The sequence below is a fragment of the Oncorhynchus keta genome, chromosome 6 (assembly GCF_023373465.1).
Source record: "Oncorhynchus keta strain PuntledgeMale-10-30-2019 chromosome 6, Oket_V2, whole genome shotgun sequence".
Classification (NCBI taxonomy): domain Eukaryota; kingdom Metazoa; phylum Chordata; class Actinopteri; order Salmoniformes; family Salmonidae; genus Oncorhynchus; species Oncorhynchus keta.
This window is the reverse complement of record NC_068426.1, coordinates 14349048-14365890: the sequence shown is the minus strand read 5'-3', so window position 1 is coordinate 14365890 and position 16843 is coordinate 14349048. Positions and strand designations below refer to the sequence as shown.

Genomic DNA, 16843 nt, shown 5'->3' with positions numbered 1-16843 from the left:
AGAGTGAAGGAAAAGCAGACAAGTGCTCAGCATATGTGGGAACTCCTTCAAGACTGTTGGAAAAGCATTCCAGGTGAAGCTGGTTGATAGAATGCCAAGAGTGTGCAAAGCTGTCATCAAGGCAATGGGTGGCTACTTTGAAGAATATCAAATGTAAAATATATTTAGATTTGTTTAACATTTTTTTTGGTTACTACATGATTCCATATGTGTTATTTCATAGTTTTGATGTCTTCACAATTAGTCTACAATGTAGAATGAGTAGGTGTCTCCAAACCCTTGACTGGTACTGTGTACAGTTTGAGTAGGTGTCTCCAAACCCTTGACTAGTACTGTGTACAGTTTGAGTAGGTGTCTCCGAACCCTTGACTAGTACTGTGTACAGTTTGAGTAGGTGTCTCCAAACCCTTGACTAGTACTGTGTACAGTTTGAGTAGGTGTCTCCGAACCCTTGACTAGTACTGTGTACAGTTTGAGTAGGTGTCTCCAAACCCTTGACTAGTACTGTGTACAGTTTGAGTAGGTGTCTCCGAACCCTTGACTAGTACTGTGTACAGTTTGAGTAGGTGTCTCCAAACCCTTGACTAGTACTGTGTACAGTTTGAGTAGGTGTCTCCGAACCCTTGACTAGTACTGTGTACAGTTTGAGTAGGTGTCTCCAAACCCTTGACTAGTACTGTGTACAGTTTGAGTATGTGTCTCCAAACCCTTGACTGGTACTGTGTACAGTTGAAGTCAGAAGTTTACATAAACTTAGGTTGGAGTCATTAAAACCCGTTTTTCAACCACTCCATACATTTCTTGTTAACAAACTATAGTTTTAGCAAGTCGGTTAGGACATCTACTTTGTGCATGACACAAGAAACTTTTCCAACAATTGTTAACAGAAAAATGATTTCACTTATAATTCACTGTATCACAATTCCAGTGGTCAGAAATGGACATACACTAAGTTGACTGTGCTTTTAAACAGCTTGGAAAATTCCACAAAAATATGTCATGGCTTTAGAAGCTTCTGATAGGCTGATTGACATAATTTGAGTCAATTGGAGGTGTACCTGTGGATGTATTTCAAGGTCTACCTTCAAACTCCGTGCCTCTTTGCCTGACATCATGGGAAAATCAAAAGAAGACCTCAGAAAAATAATTGTAGACCTCCACAAGTCTGGTTCATCCTTGGGAGCAATTTCCAAACGCCTGAAGGTACCACATTCATCTGTACAAACAATAGTACGCAAGTATAAACACCATGGGACCATGTAGCTTTCAAACCGCTCAGGAAGGCTGTACTCTGGTGCAAATCAATCCCAGAACAACTGCAAAGGACCTTGTGAAGATACTGGAGGAAACAGGTACAAACGTATCTATATCCACAGTAAAACAAGTCCTATATCGACATAACCTGAAAGGCAGCTCATCAAGGAAGAAGATACTGCTCCAAAACCGCCATAAAAAAGCCAGACTACGGTTTGCAACTGCACATGGGGACAAAGATCGTACTTTTTGGAGAAATGTCCTCTGATCTGATGAAACAAAAATAGAACTCTTTGGCCATAATGACCATCGTAATGTTTGGAGGAAAATGGAGGAGGCTAGCAAGCCGAAGAACACCATCCCAACTGTGAAGCACAAGGGTGGCAGCATCATGATGTGGGGGTGCTTTGCTGCAGGAAGGACTGGTGCACTTCACAAAATAGATGGCATCATGAGGCAGGAAATTTATGTGGATATATTGAAGAAACATCTCAAGACATGAGTCAGAAAGTTAAAGCTTGGTCGCAAATGGGTCTTCCAAATGGACAATGACCCCAAGCATACTTCCAAAGTTGTGGTAAAATGGTTTAAGGACAACAAAGTCAAGGTATTGGAGTGGCCATCACAAAGCCCTGACCTCAATCCTATGGAAAATTTGTTTGGCAGATCTGAGGAAGTGTGTGTGAGCAAGGAGGCCTACAAACCTGACTCAGTTACACCAGCTCTGTCAGGAGGAATGGGCAAAAATTCACCCAACTTATTGTAGGAAGCTTGTGGAAGGCTACCCGAAAAATTTGACCCAAGTTAAACAATTTAAAGGCAATCCTACCAAATACTAATTCAGTGTATGTAAACTTCTGACCCATTGGAAATGTGATGAAAGAAATAAAAGCTGAAATACATCATTCTCTCTACTATTTTTCTGACATTTCACATTCTTAAAATAAAGTGGTGATCCTAACTGACGTAAGACAGGGAATGTTTACTAGGATTAAATGTCAGGAATTGTGATAAACTGAGTTTAAATGTATATGTACAGTATGCATATAAAAACTCTACAAATACATGGAATAGACAGACTGACCTTTGTTGTTGTAAACGTCAAGGTAGTTTGGCGCTGAGAAGATAGTGATGAGGGAGGGGAAGCCGGTGGTTTGGCTCTTCCGGTACATGCGGTAGCTATAAGACAGCACAGACAGAGAGGGGGACGGGTTTTCAGGTTAATCATCTGGATGAATCATGAATCATATTAAAGCTAAAAGTGTTTGTAAGAGAGAGAAAGAAGAAGATATAAAGAGAGAGAGAAAGATGTGGTGTCGGTACATACCCAGCATCTTGTGCTTCATGTGCTCGGATGACTGATAATAAGTTATTGTTCTGTAGGAACTCACATACAGCTGGATAACTGCACGGCAGAAGAAGGAGAAAAGGTTTTGGGGATGGCATATCTAAATTCACACTGTTTGACACATATAACAGAGCAACACAGCTAGCACTGACCTATGTAACCAAACAAAATGCAGAATACATACTGTAAGTATTGTGTAACAGAGCATATCTGAATACACAGTGGAAAAACACGATATGACTATAGTCACGAAACAGAGAATATAATATGATACCCCTGGTCCAGCCACAGACTAGAACATTGACATTGTCCTACAACACAACAAAACAGTTCAGAGCGTCAGCAGGCGTCAGTGTGTTGTTATTAGAGCACTGCTCAATATGATGCAAGTCAGAACAGCCCAGCCCAGCCCATCCCAGGCCAACCCAGCCCATACCAGCCCAGCCCAGCCCATCCCAGGTCAACCCATCCCAGCCCAGCCCATCCCAGGCCAACCCAGCCCAGCCCAGCCCATCCCAGGCCAACCTAGCCCATCCCAGGTCAACCCAGCCCAGCCCATCCCAGGCCAACCCAGCCCATCCCAGGCCAACCCAGCCCATCCCAGCCCAGCCCATCCCAAGCCAACCCAGCCAAGGCCAACCCAGCCCATCCCAGGTCAACCCAGCCCATCCCAGCCCAGCCCATCCCAGGCCAACCCAGCCCATCCCAGCCCATCCCAGGCCAACCCAACCCATCCCAGGCCAACAGCCCATCCTAGGCCATCCCAGGCCAACCCAGCCCAGCCCATCCCAGGCCAACCCAGCCCATCCCAGCCCATCCCAGGTCAACCCAGCCCATCCCAGGCCAACCCAGCCCATCCCAGCCCATCCCAGGCCAACCCAGCCCATCCCAACCCAGCCCATCCCAGGCCAACCCAGCCCATACCAGCCCAGCCCATCCCAGGTCAACCCAGCCCATCCCAGCCCAGCCCATCCCAGGCCAACCCAGCCCAGCCCAGCCCATCCCAAGCCAACCCATCCCAGGCCAACCCAGCCCATCCCAGCCCAGCCCATCCCAAGCCAACCCAGCCCATCCCAGGCCAACCCAGCCCATCCCAGCTCATCCCAGCCCAACCCAGCCCATCCCAGCCCATCCCAGGCCAACCCAGCCCATCCCAGGCCAACCCAGCCCATCCTAGGCCATCCCAGGCCAACCCAGCCCATCCCAGGCCAACCCAGCCCATCCCAGCCCATCCCAGGCCAACCCAGGCCATCCCAGGTCAACCCAGCCCATCCCAGGCCAACCCAGCCCATCCCAGCCCATCCCAGGCCAACCCAGCCCATCCCAGCCCAACCCAGCCCATCCCAGCCCATCCCAGGCCAACCCAGCCCATCCCAGCCCATCCCAGGCCAACCCAGCCCATCCCAGGTCAACCCAGCCCATCCCAGCCCATCCCAGCCCATCCCAGGCCATCCCAGCCCAGCCCATCACATCACACAGCTCCCAGTTCGCCCCAAAGCAACCTAATACCACTCACTGGCTCAAAAACACAACAAACCATGTCAGCTATTATTTGACTGCTAACTGGCTGTCAGTTCTACCCTGACAGGTAATGTGAGATATTTTGCTACATTTCTCCATCCTTTAAGCCAACTGTTAACAAGATGGCCGGTTTGACAGCATTGTTCCTCCGCCTCTCTCTTCTCCCTCGACACAGATCACTCCTTCCCTTCCATCTCTCTTCCTATCACGTGCTCCAGTTTGGGCTGGAGGAGTGGGTTGTCATAGCAACAGCTCATTGCAGAGCCCCAGGGGAATTGTGGGATAGATGGCAGTGTTGAGCTGATACCGGCCCCTGCCCGGACTCTTGTTTTACACCCACGATGCATTTCAACCGCCTGGTTTGGAGTAGGAGGTTCCTATGCACATGTCTACTCCTCCTCTCATCTCCTCTACATCCCTCTCCTTCAACCTCACAACCCCCACCAGCAGTCTAATGTATCACCCCTCTGTATGTAACTCTGTCCTGCTGATACAGACAGAGATACAGTTTTAGCTTCAGCTTGATTCCATTCCGATTCCTGAAGGTCTGAATGTGTATACGGTCATTTAATCGTATAGTCTATTTTGTGAGATGATGAACAGAAAAAAGAGAGACTATGATCGCCATAATTAAAACATGCACATTTCTGTTAAATTATCAGATTCATAAAATGACAGGATAACAAAGGTTATGAAAAAATGGTATGCACATGCTGACGACTCAAGCTCACACATTGATCGGCATAGTTTTTTAATCCATGGCTCAGTGGGTCAGAGGAGGGGGTCTTCTCATATCTGTGTCAGATTTGGCACCTGGGGCGTTTCTCTGAACCTGTGTATTGGTAAAACTTTCAGGTGCTGAAACCTTAGGGTTACAGAGTGACTGATGAGAATCATTACAGAGACTTTCCCTGAAGAAAACATTAGAACCCCTCACTGACAAACCAGGCCATAAGCCTTTTCACCTCATCATATCAAAACAAGTTCAGTCCATCACCTAGCAACAAGGATGCTGGGTGAAACTACATAAAGTGTTTTGTTGCTGTCTGATAGTTCCCTTAATGTATTACTGTGGTCAGTCAGAATGAGACAGCACACATCAACACACAAAGCCTTTTAAACATGGACATAAGCCAGCTGGGATCCGTCCACACCACCTACTATCACCAGGGATACCATAGTCCCCCTCACAAACTGACTGGCCAACGCCCTGAGAGTTGCACTTGTTTCTGTGTGTAAATGCATCTAATGATGATGTGTTAATATTGGTGTCACAAATCTATTATTTGTACATTTATTTATAAACAAATATAGTTATTTGTTACATTTGACTGTGTAAAACTGTAAAACCTAGCAGCGCTACTTATTTCTCTGAGAGAGAGCCGGGTATATAACATTTTTGTAAAAAAACATGAGTATTTGTCTCTCTGAAATGAAACCATCAAGTGATAGATTTGAAACAAATACAGGTCTGTCATTGAACAGCCCCATTATTAAATTGCACATTGTGTATTCTACTTTTTGCGTGTGTACTTTTGACCTCTTTTCCCCCCCAATTTCGTGATATCCAATTGGTAGTTACAATCTTGTCCCATCGCTGCAAATCCCTTACGGACTCGGGAGTGGCGAAGGTTGAGAGCCATTCGTCCTCAGAAACACGACCTTGCCAAGCCGTACTGCTTCTTGACACACTGCACGCTTAACCCTTAAGCCAGTCGCATCAATGTGTCACAGGAAACACTGTACACCTGGCGACCGAAGTCAGTGTGCATGCGCCCGGCCCGCCACAAGAGTCGTTACAATGTGTCACAGGAAACACCGTACACCTGGCGACCGAAGTCAGTGTGCATGCGCCCGGCCCGCCACAAGAGTCGCTACAATGTGTCACAGGAAACACCGTACACCTGGCGACCGAAGTCAGTGTGCATGCGCCCGGCCCGCCACAAGAGTCGCTACAATGCGATGGGACAAGGACATCCTTGCCGTCCAAACCCTCCCCTAACCCGGTCAACACTGGCCCAACTGTGTGCCGCCTCACAGGTCTCCCGGTCGCGGCCGGCTGCGACACAGCCCGGAATCAAACTCGTTTCTGTAGTGACACCTCAAGTACTGCGATGTAATGCCTTAGACCGCTGTGCCACTCTCAAAACTAATTTGAGACCCAGAGTGAGTTTCTTTTTTGGGGGCCCCCTAGTGGTCGTGGAGGGTATTAGTCTACCCGCAGTAGTATACCCGCAGTAATCTGTAGTCTGTGTATAGGCAGGTTGAGGTTGAGGTTGAGCTGACCCATCCCTTCCTGCCACCAACCCCTCTACCCCTCCCCTCAGCTACTGCCATCCACAGCCCCATCAAAGTTTCGTCAGCGTGTTAAATATTTAAGTGTGAGAAGGTTTACTCAGGAAAGAAAAGCAAGCAACAGAATAACGTTCGTGCCCTGAGCTCCTGGAGAGCCTATTGTATGAAGTCCATAGATCCAGGGCTTTCCGCCCAAATTCCCTCTGCACCCAGAATGTAGGTCAGAGCAGCGGCTGCATCTCACACAGACATGGCATATGACGCCACACACTATGGCTTATAGGATACAGAGCAGAGGCAACACAGATATGTGGTGTGTATTTATGTGCTGTATATCTGTGTGTCTGTACAATGTGTGTGTGTGTGTGTGTGTGTGTGTGTGTGTGTGTGTGTGTGTGTGTGTGTGTGTGTGTGTGTGTGTGTGTGTGTGTGTGTGTGTGTGTGTGTGTGTGTGTGTGTGTGTGTGTGTGTGAGATAGGATTTATTCCTTTTGGTTTGGAGGTATAGATGTAAGATATTCAATTGAGCCAGTTTGCTACAGCAGGAGAATAATCCTGAAGCAACAGCAAATGTGAATTATTATGTGCATTGTAATTAATATACATTTTTGTAATAGTTGATACATTTTTCCTTAGTGCAAATCAAGTCTAATCAAGTTAAAGTGGAAATGGCAAACTTTAGAAGAAGTTTTAAACCTGCAATGCACAACAAATGTGCACTTCCAGCTGTGCAGGAAAATTCTCAACAACAAAAGAGTGATCAAATTAAGATTCTACACCTGTAATTGTTTGGACAACAGCTCCAGACGGTGGTACCTGATGGCTCTAAAACATGAGGAACAGTAATGAGAGAAAGGGTTGAGGTGGAGAGAGAGCTGACCTGTAGAAGTAGGAGCAGCCTCGGACTGTGTTGTGGCTGAAGAACTCCTGGGTCTTCTCGTTGCCAAAGTCCTCCAGAGGATCAGACCACAGTAGGTCACACATGGGCCCAAACGCTGGAGGCTCCTTGAACCGGTCTATCTACAGCAGAGAGAAACATGCTGAATTCAGACACAAGCAAATACACACATTTTCAAACACAAAAATGCACACACACACACACTCACATGCAGGTTGGCAGGCACACACACACACACACACACACACACACACACACACACACACACACACACACACACACACACACACACACACACACACACACACACACACACACACACACACACAAACAAAATGCACATATACTGTCCTCAAGTACGCAAAGACAAGAGACACAGTCAATGTGATATTCCTATGCATCGCTCGGTACTGCTAGGGTGTGGTTCAGTACCTTCTTTATGTCATCTAAGGTGTGTATTTCTGGTGAGAGTCCTCCGTGGACACACAGGAACTGCTGGTTCATGAGGGCAGCCAGGGGAAGGCAGTCAAAAGCGTCCATACATGAATCGTACACTTGCTCCGAGTACTTGATTTTACCTGATTTCCACAGAGAGGGGCAGACAGAGAGACAACTAGATCAAAATAATGATACACACAGGGACTCATCATCAGTAAAGGTGAAATCCTGATATCAGATATGGGCTAATAGCTTCAATTGTTATAGAAGCTGACCATTGACATTAACGCATGTTTCAAAAGTAACAGAGATTTCAGCCTGGAACGGATACTCCAATAAACATCCAACACAATATACCATCCTCTTTCTATACTCACACACACACATAAGATATGCTGTATTGTGGGATGAAACTGAGCAGAGATAAACAAGATGACCCTCATCATGCACTTCTTCATGGATGTATGAATAGAGACCTAGAGAACACCTCTACCTTCTGTCCCATTCCTCCCCAGACAACACCTCTACCTTCTGTCCCATTCCTCCCCAGACAACACCTCTACCTTCTGTCCCATTCCTCCCCAGACAACACCTCTACCTTCTGTCCCATTCCTCCCCAGACAACACCTCTACCTTCTGTCCCATTCCTCCCCAGACAACACCTCTACCTTCTGTCCCATTCCTCCCCAGACAACACCTCTACCTTCTGTCCCATTCCTCCCCAGACAACACCTCTACCTTCTGTCCCATTCCTCCCCAGACAACAACTCTACCTTCTGTCCCATTCCTCCCCAGACAACACCTCTACCTTCTGTCCCTTCTGTCCCATTCCTCCCCAGACAACACCTCTACCTTCTGTCCCATTCCTCCCCAGACAACAACTCTACCTCCTCACCTCTTGCTTGCTCCTCTCCCATATCTACCTGTCCTCCTCACCTTCTGTCTCAAGGAACAAGGCATGAGATATGTTTTCATCAATAGTGCAAAACACACTGTGAGACATGGTAGATAAGTTATTAGCTCAGTTTATAACAGAAGACAATAGAACGTCCTGATAAAATCACATTCTTGTTTGAAGGTGAAGTATTCTGACAAATAATAAATTCGTTATATAACATGACAGTAAAAATAGCGTCTTTGGGTAAGGATTTTCAATGACTGCAAAGATACAAATCACACTGTCAATGTAAAAAGACTGTTATTAGCTCAGTTTATATAAGCTCAAATCAGAATGATAAAATAGACTGTTCGGGGGCATGCACCAGGCTGCAGCTCAAATCAGAATGATAAAATCAGACTGTTATATAACATGACATAGGAATGATAAAATCAGACTGTAACACGATCAATGACTGCCCTAAGCTCAAATCAGAATGATAAAATCAGACTGTAACACGATCAATGACTGCCCTAAGCTCAAATCAGAATGATAAAATCAGACTGTAACACGATCAATGACTGCCCTAAGCTCAAATCAGAATGATAAAATCAGACTGTAACACGATCAATGACTGCCCTAAGCTCAAATCAGAATGATAAAATCAGACTGTAACACGATCAATGACTGCCCTAAGCTCAAATCAGAATGATAAAATAAGACTGTATCACAATCAATGACTGCCCTAAGCTCAAATCAGAAAAAAGTCTAAAATTGACCTTTATTTAAACTCTAATTGTCCTCCATTTAATCATAGATGATTATGTATCACCCCAGATGAGCGACCCCCAGTCATTGATTTGGTGACAGCTGATAAAGATAGTATGATAATCATGAGAATTGGTGGAGCCAGTCTGTTTAAGGACAATCAACCCCTCATGCCAACAGGAAAGCCCTCCTTTATGCAAATGCAGCGTGTCAGCATCTGCATTGTGACTGATGATTCGTCCTTCCTCCTCGCGGTTTTTCCAAGGCTTCAGTGCACTATAGCTCCTCGTCACGCAGAGCGTGGAAGCAGCAGAGTGCAAGGAGGGGCACAGGGAGGGATCACATCTCGTTGGAAACAGCAGAGTGCAAGGAGGGGCACAGGGAGGGATCACATCTCGTTGGAAGCAGCAGAGTGCAAGGAGGGGCACAGGGAGGGATCACATCTCGTTGGAAGCAGCAGAGTGCAAGGAGGGGCACAGGGAGGGATCACATCTCGTTGGAAGCAGCAGAGTGCAAGGAGGGGCACAGGGAGGGATCACATCTCGTTGGAAGCAGCAGAGTGCAAGGAGGGGGACAGGGAGGGATCACATCTCGTTGGAAACAGCAGAGTGCAAGGAGGGGCACAGGGAGGGATCACATCTCGTTGGAAGCAGCAGAGTGCAAGGAGGGGCACAGGGAGGGATCACATCTCGTTGGAAACAGCAGAGTGCAAGGAGGGGCACAGGGAGGGATCACATCTCGTTGGAAACAGCAGAATGCCTTCAATTTAAACGAGAGCTCCTGATGGCTCCTTATAGGAAAGCCCTCCAGTCACAACCAAACAGGTAGAGAGATAATATTTGGGGATTGGGAGTTTGGGTAGAAATCATCATAAACAGGTCTGGAGTAGAGGAAGCTGGTGGGAGGAGCTATAGAAGGACGGGGCTCCTTGTAATGGCTGGAATGGAATCAATGGAACGGTATCAAACATATAGAAACCACGTTTGACTCTGTTCCATTCCAGCCATTACAATTTGCTGTCCTCCTATAGCTTCTCCCACCAGCCTCCACTGGTCTGGCGTGTGTATATGGTATATCTCTCTCTGTGCATTGGATTCAATTGAGGTGTTGAATTAAACACTGGTATACGTACAGACAAAGATACTAATAGTTTATGAGGATTAAGGGAGGAGGATGTTTGGTGGGTGTCTCTTACCTCGATACTGAAGTATCCCCGGTCCACATAGTCTCCCAGGAAGAGGTACCGCGTCGTAGCCGGCGAGCCACCCACCTCAAACAGCTTCATAAGGTCAAAAAACTGCCCATGGATGTCCCCACACACTGCAAAACAACAATTCCCACACCATGAGAACACATGAACACATTATCACTGGGTCTGTTAGCACTACTACATACTGTACATAACAGAGGGGATTTTATAGAAGATAAAGGATACAAGGGTGTGTGTGTGCTTGGATGCCTGTCTGTGTGTGTGGTACAGAGAAAAAAAGAGAGTGTGTGATGCATGCTTTCCCTGTGTAAGTTAGACAGTAGAAGATCTGTGCTGCTTCTTGGCTCATTGATTCTCCCAGAGAGAGAAAAAAAGAGAGAGAGAGAGAGAGAGAGAGAGAGAGAGAGAGAGAGAGAGAGAGAGAGAGAGAGAGAGAGAGAGAGAGAGAGAGAGAGAGAGAGAGAGAGAGAGAGAGAGAAAGAGAGAGCTGTAGAAGTTGCAAACTCTTGTTGCCGTGGCAACATGATTTTTATGAGAAGAAATAATGAAATAAAATAGTTTTCATTTCTCTCGCCCTCATGCAGTGTTGGCATGGAGATGCTGCCTGGGTTTATGCCCCAGATGCCTCTCTCTTTCTACCCCCAGTAGGAGGTGTGGGTGGCTCCATGACCCTGGGCCTGGGGGAGGGAGCCTGGGAGCTTGGGACTGGCTGGCTGCTCCACTCCCCTGAAGACAATAACAACTGGACTCTGCGAGCTCAACACCGTGGCGCTACAGTGCAAACATACATTTTATTATTTCATCTTTCCCCTGTTTTCTACTCTTTCACTCTATTTCGCTCCTCTCCTCTCCTCTCCTCTCCTTCCTTCCTTCCTTCCTTCCTTCCTTCCTTCCTTCCTTCCTTCCTTCCTTCATTCATGCATTCATGCATTCATTCCTTCCTCTCCTCGCCTCCCTCTCCTCTCCACTCCTCCTTCCCCTACTCCCACGCCACTCCTGCATCCTCTCTCCTCTCCTCCCACTCCACTCCTGCATCCCCTGTCCTCTCCCCCTTCCCCCCTATCCTCTCCTCCCCTCTCTCTCCTCCTATCAGCTCCACTGTGGCCTTCGCCCACTCAAAGCTCAGAGCAATGTGAGTATGTGGGAGCCTCTGCTTGTGTGACTAAAGGAATCAAACACACACACAGACATACGCACAAATAGCATATGTGAACAGCACATACAGTAGTACATGAATGCATAAACATACACAGACACACATTCATGCACAAGTACGCACAGATGTTTACACACAGTGCTAGTGAGGGCACAGTAGTCCAGTAGTCCTACATAGAGCTCCACAGTTGCAGCTCCATGCAGACAGATGTCCATGCACTGATACACACATCATCATCCACATTTCATGCTGAATAAATAAAGCATGTTAGCCTCCTTTTGTGGTGCTAGTTTACCGGAGGGGGCAAGGACTACTCCTGCACTGTAACTAAGGTATCCTGTCTCCATTTACCATCTCCCAACAATCAATCAACCATTTCATCAGTCAGTCCACCAATCAGTCAAGGTCAGTCTACCAATTAGTCGGTCCCAAGCGGAGGAAACGTCTGTGTGCTATGTTCATTCATATTGTGTACAACTGGCATCATGTGTACAATGGCAACTAAGGACTTTCAGAGCAGGAATTAAATGAAAATGGGTATTGATACCAAATTAATCAAATATTTTAAAGAACCTATGTCCCCTAATGTCAGTGATACACAGTGTGCCTATTTTAAAGTAAATCATAGCACAGGACAGCACCTGTCCCCTGTACAAATAGACTTCTAATCTCAATAGGATCACCTGTATAAACACAAGATAAAAATACAAATGGCAGTTATTCGACAAAGCAAAAGCCTCATGTTACAGCTCAGTCTCATTGTTGCTGGATGAACACTTGTTATACTGATGGAACATGTGGAACTGGGAGTTCCTGTGTGCTATAATACCTTACTCCAGTCCTCCTCTCCCTCCATCTCTAATACCTTACTCCAGTCCTCCTCTCCCTCCATCTATAATACCTTACTCCAGTCCTCCTCTCCCTCCATCTCTAATACTTTACTCCAGTCCTCCTCTCCCTCCATCTATAATACCTTACTCCAGTCCTCCTCTCCCTCCATCTCTAATACTTTACTCCAGTCCTCCTCTCCCTCCATCTATAATACCTTACTCCAGTCCTCCTCTCCCTCCATCTCTAATACCTTACTCCAGCCCTCCTCTCCCTCCATCTCTAATACTTTACTCCAGTCCTCTCTCTCCATCTATAATACCTTACTCCAGTCCTCCTCTCCCTCCATCTCTAATACTTTACTCCAGTCCTCCTCTCCCTCCATCTATAATACCTTACTCCAGTCCTCCTCTCCCTCCATCTCTAATACTTTACTCCAGTCCTTCTCTCCCTCCATCTCTAATACTTTACTCCAGTCCTTCTCTCCCTCCATCTCTAATACTTTACTCCAGTCCTCCACTCCCTCCATCTCTAATACCTTACTCCAGTCCTCCTCTCTCTCCTCTCCCTCCATCTATAATACCTTACTCCAGTCCTCCTCTCCCTCCATCTATAATACCTTACTCCAGTCCTCCTCTCCCTCCATCTATAATACCTGACTCCAGTCCTCCTCTCCCTCCATCTATAATGCCTTACTCCAGTCCTCCTCTCCCTCCATCTCTAATACCTTACTCCAGTCCTCCTCTCCCTCCATCTATAAGACCTTACTCCAGTCCTCCTCTCCCTCCATCTATAATACCTTACTCCAGTCATCCTCTCCCTCAATCTATAATACCTTACTCCAGTCCTTCTCTCCCTCCATCTCTAATACTTTACTCCAGTCCTTCTCTCCCTCCATCTCTAAAACTTTACTCCAGTCCTTCTCTCCCTCCATCTGTAATACTTTACTCCAGTCCTCCATCTATAATACCTTACTCCAGACCTCCACTCCCTCCATCTATAATACCTTACTCCAGTCCTTCTCTCGCTCCAGCTCAAATACTTTACTCCAGTCCTCCTCTCCCTCCATCTATAATACCTTACTCCAGTCCTCCTCTACCTCCTCTCCCTCAATCTATAATACCTTACTCCAGTCCTCCTCTCCCTCCTCTCCCTCCATCTCTAATACCTTACTCCAGTCCTCCTCTCCCTCCATCTCTAATACCTTACTCCAGTCCTCCTCTCCCTCCACCTATAATACCTTACTCCAGTCCTCCTCTCCCTCCATCTATAATACCATACTCCAATCCTCCTCTCCCTCCTCTCCATCCATCTCTAATACCTTACTCCAGTCCTCCTCTCCCTCCATCTATAATACCATACTCCAATCCTCCTCTCCCTCCTCTCCATCCATCTCTAATACCTTACTCCAGTCCTCCTCTCCCTCCTCTCCCTCCATCTCTAATACCTTACTCCAGTCCTCCTCTCCCTCCATCTATAATACCTTACTCCAGTCCTCCTCTCCCTCCATCTATAATACCTTACTCCAGTCCTCCTCTCCCTCCATCTATAATACCATACTCCAGTCCTCCTCTGCCTCCATCTATAATACCTTACTCCAGTCCTCCTCTCCCTCCATCTCTAATACCCTACTCCAGTCCTCCACTCCCTCCATCTATAATACCTTACTCCAGTCCTCCTCTCCCTCCATCTATAATACCTTACTCCAGTCCTCCTCTCCCTCCATCTATAATACCTTACTCCAGTCCTCCTCTCCCTCCATCTCTAATACCTTACTCCAGTCCTCCACTCCCTCCATCTATAATACCTTACTCCAGTCCTCCTCTCCCTCCATCTATAATACCTTACTCCAGTCCTCCTCTCCCTCCATCTATAATACCTTACTTCAGTCCTCCTCTCCCTCCATCTCTAATACCTTACTCCAGTCCTCCTCTCCCTCCTCTCCCTCCATATCTAATACCTTACTCCAGTCCCCCTCTCCCTCCATCTATAATACCTTACTCCAGTCCTCCTCTCCCTCCATCTCTAATACCTTACTCCAGTCCTCCTCTCCCTACTCTCCCTCCATCTATAATACCTTACTCCAGTCCTCCTCTCCCTCCTCTCCCTCCATCTCTAATTCCTTACTCCAGTCCTCCTCTCCCTCCATCTCTAATACCTTTCTCCAGTCCTCCTCTCCCTCCTCTCCCTCCATCTATAATACCTTACTCCAGTCCTCCTCTCCCTCCTCTCCCTCCATCTCTAATACCTTAATCCAGTCCTCCTCTCCCTCCTCTCACTCCATCTATAATACCTTACTCCAGTCCTCCTCTCCCTCCATCTCTAATACCTTACTCCAGTCCTCCTCCCCATCCTCTTCCTCCATCTATAATACCTTACTCCAGTCCTCCTCTCCCTCCATCTATAAGACCTTACTCCAGTCCTCCTGTCCCCAGCTATAATACCTTACTCCAGTCCTTCTCTCCCTCCATCTATAATACCTTACTCCAGTCCTCCTCTCCCTCCATCTATAATACCTTACTCCAGTCCTCCTCTCCCTCCATCTCTAATACCTTACTCCAGTCCTCCTCTCCCTACTCTCCCTCCATCTATAATACATTACTCCAGTCCTCCTCTCCCTCCTCTCCCTCCATCTCTAATACCTTACTCCAGTCCTCCTCTCCCTCCATCTCTAATACCTTACTCCAGTCCTCCTCTCCCTCCTCTCCCTCCATCTATAATACCTTACTCCAGTCCTCCTCTCCCTCCTCTCCCTCCATCTCTAATACCTTAATCCAGTCCTCCTCTCCCTCCTCTCCCTCCATCTATAATACCTTACTCCAGTCCTCCTCTCCCTCCATCTCTAATACCTTAATCCAGTCCTCCTCTCCCTCCTCTCCCTCCATCTATAATACCTTACTCCAGTCCTCCTCTCCGTCCATCTATAATACCTTACTCCAGTCCTCCTCTCCCTCCATCTGTAATACCTTACTCCAGTCCTCCTCTCCCTCCATCTATAATACTTTACTCCAGTGCTTCTCTCCCTCCATCTCTAATACTTTACTCCAGTCCTTCTCTCCCTCCATCTCTAAAACTTTACTCCAGTCCTTCTCTCCCTCCATCTCTAATACTTTACTCCAGACCTCCACTCCCTCCATCTATAATACCTTTCTCCAGTCCTCCTCTCCCTCCATCTATAATACCTTACTCCAGTCCTTCTCTCCCTCCATCTCTAATACTTTACTCCAGTCCTCCTCTCCCTCCATCTATAATACCTTACTCCAGTCCTCCTCTCCCTCCATCGCTAATACCTTACTCCAGTCCTCCTCTCCCTCCTCTCCCTCCATCTATAATACCTTACTCCAGTCCTCCTCTCCCTCCTCTCCCTCCATCTCTAATACCTTAATCCAGTCCTCCTCTCCCTCCTCTCCCTCCATCTCTAATACCTTACTCCAGTCCTCCTCTCCCTCCATCTCTAATACCTTACTCCAGTCCTCCACTCCCTCCATCTATAATACCTTACTCCAGTCCTCCTCTCCCTCCATCTATAATACCTTACTCCAGTCCTCCTCTCCCTCCATCTCTAATACCTTACTCCAGTCCTCCTCTCCCTCCATCTCTAATACTTTACTCCAGTCCCTCCTCTCCCTCCATCTATAATACCTTACTCCCGTCCTTCTCTCCCTCCATCTCTAATACTTTACTCCAGTCCTCCTCTCCCTCCATCTATAATACCTTACTCCAGTCCTCCTCTCCCTCCATCTATAATACCTTACTCCAGTCCTCCTCTCCCTCCATCTCTAATACCTTACTCCAGTCCTCCTCTCCCTCCATCTCTAATACCTTACTCCAGTCCTCCTCTCCCTCCATCTATAATACCTTACTCCAGTCCTCCTCTCCCTCCATCTCTAATACCTTACTCCAGTCCTCCTCTCCCTCCATCTATAATACCTTACTCCAGTCCTCCTCTCCCTCCATCTCTAATACCTTACTCCAGTCCTCCTCTCCCTCCATCTCTAATAATTTACTCCAGTCCCTCTCTCCCTCCATCTCTAAAATTTACTCCCGTCCTTCTCCCTCCTCCCTCCATCTATAATACCTTACTCCAGTCCTCCTCTCCCTCCTCTCCCTCCTCTCCCTCCATCTCTAATACCTTAATCCAGTCCTCCTCTCCCTCCTCTCCCTCCATCTATAATACCTTACTCCAGTCCTCCTCTCCCTCCATCTCTAATACCTTACTCCAGTCCTCCTCTCCCTCCTCTTCCTCCATCT

General features: G+C 47.1%; 1 pseudogene; it reads right to left on the bottom strand.

Moving 5' to 3' along the window:
• The window catches only part of LOC118385751 (protein phosphatase 3 catalytic subunit alpha-like), an 89842-nt pseudogene that overhangs the window by 14568 nt on the left and 58431 nt on the right, over positions 1 to 16843 (bottom strand).